Here is a 2,573-nt window from a genome sequence, read left to right as displayed (position 1 = left end):
ATAGACTAGACTATAGACTAGACTATAGACTAGACTATAGACTAGACTATAGACTTGACTATAGACTAGACTATAGACTAGACTATAGACTAGACTATAGACTATACTCTAGACTAGACTATAGATTAATAGTCTTAATTAGTCTATAACTAACTTACTTACTAACTAACTATATAACTAACTAACTAACTAACTAACTTACTAACTAACTACAGACTACTAACTAACAAACAAACTAAATAACTATCCAACCAACTAACTAACATAATTCCCTTAAAACAAATTTCTTTAGGAAACAGTTAGTTTTTCCAAGTTTTCCGCCCACTGTGTTTGGTATGTGTTAACGTAAGCAAAAAATTACGTGCTATTGTTTTGTCGTAAAATTGTAGTAAAGTAACGTAACGTAAACATAGACACATCGATTGCATGCAGATGAGACAATTGTAAATAATTTTAATGTTGATGATGCTAAAGAACAACATCATCATTATCATGTTGCTGTTATTGTTTTTTTTTCTCCTAAAAGTTCCGGTTGTGTGTTTATTTGCAAAGAGATTTTATTCATGTATATGTTGTATAATTGTATGATTGTAATCACACGATTTTCTACTTTTTGTAACGTATTCAGCAAAAAATCTCAAGTGTTTGTTAGTTGTTACTTTTAGTTTTAAGCAAAAATTTTCAATGGAATTTAAATTATTTTGCTGATTTATTGCTTTAAGGCAAATTTTACTTTCTTTTGAGATATTAACTAAGTAAAAATTCATTTCAATTCAATATCAAATTGGGCATTACCCAGTGTCTGTTTAAAACCTTTTTGAGTGGTATAAATACTGGTCTCTAGACGACAACGTCCTGCTGGGGTAAATGTTGGAATGCTTTTCTTGTCTGCCTTCAAATTGGGAAACATATAAAGATTCTAAAATTTTGGAAAAAAAGTAAATTAAAATTTGATATTAAGATTATGTGATCTACTTTTACCTTTAGTATAGGACAGGATTTCGTTAAATTTCCAAATTTAAGAAAATTTTGAATCCAGATACTTATAATATTGTTTTTCTCCCATTTAGATCTTTGCAACTGAAGACACACATTGACATCGTATGAAATAACTTGTTTATATTCCTTTAGTTTATTCAGCCATATGTGCAAAATGGCATTGCCCCATATATTGTCGACATCTTTACGAAGTTCCATTAAAATATTGATCGAGGTATTGTCAGAGTTAATGGTTATATTAAAATTATTAAGGAATTGTTCATTTTTATCAAACTTTACAGCTTGGAAATATAAAGTTTTCTGATGAAAGAAAAAAAATAATTAAAATATCTAGAAGTTTTTGTTCCTGTTGATTAATTACCTTTTTGCCTATTGCATTATAGGGCGTCAAGAGAAGTATTAAAATAATTAGAAAATTAAACATTATTTTTATAAACACTTTTTACAAATGAAATTTTAATAATTTTATTAGTTGTTTGTTGTTTTTTATCCAATTATTTTTAGACATTTCTATATAAAGTAATTAACTTAATGAGATTGTTATAATTTTTAATAATATTTTTGTTTAGATAGAAAATTGGGCTCTTTATGAACCAAATGTAAACACAATTCAAAATCAATTATTTGTCAAAGTGATTAACTTCATTTTTGTAGAATCAATAAATTTTGAAAAATTTAAGATTTTTTTATAAAAAAATTGTCGCCTTAATGATTCTTTTATAGACATCAAAGCTCTAATGAGTTTTTGATAGAAATATTGTCACCTTTATGAGTTTTTTATAAAAAAATTGTCGCCTTAATGACTTTACGGTAGAAAAGTTGTCGCCTTAACTGCCTTTTTTTAGAAAAGTTGTCGCTTTAACTGTTATTCTATAAAGTACTTTTCGCCTGAATAATTTCCTATAGAAAAAACTATCGCCTCAACTGTTTCTCTATAGAAAATTTGTCGCCTTAACAGTTTTTCTTTAAAAAATTATCGCCTTAACTATTTTTTCTATAAAACAATTGTCGCCTTAACTGTTCTTACATAGAAAAATTGTCGCTTTAATTTTGTTTCTATAAAAAAATGTCGCCTTAAACAATTTCTATAAAAAATTGTCGTCTTAACAGTTTTTCTATAGAAAAATTATCGCCTTAACAGTTTTTCTATAGAAAAATTGTCGCCCTAACAGTTTTTCTATAAAAATTGTCGCCTTAATCGTTTTTTATAGAAAATTGTCGCCTTAACAGTTTTTCAATAGAAAAATTGTCGTCTAAACTGTTTCTCAATAGAAAAACTGTCGCCTAAACTGTTTTTCTCTAGAAAATTTGTCGCCCTAATAGTAAAAATTGTCGCTTTAACAGTTTTTTTTATAGAAAATTGTCTCCTAAAAATTTTTTCAATGGAAAAATTGTCGCCCTAACAGTTTTTCTATAAAAATTGTCGTCTAAACTGTTTCCCAATAGAAAAATTGTCGCTTAAACAGTTTTCTATAGAAAAATTGTCGCCCTAACAGTTTTTCTATAGAAAAATTGTCGCCCTAACAGTTTTTCTATAGAAAAATTGTCGCCCTAACAGTTTTTCTATAGAAAAA

This window comes from Lucilia cuprina, chromosome 5 (genome assembly GCF_022045245.1).
Source record: "Lucilia cuprina isolate Lc7/37 chromosome 5, ASM2204524v1, whole genome shotgun sequence".
NCBI classification, from domain to species: domain Eukaryota; kingdom Metazoa; phylum Arthropoda; class Insecta; order Diptera; family Calliphoridae; genus Lucilia; species Lucilia cuprina.
This window is presented reverse-complemented; position numbering follows the sequence as displayed.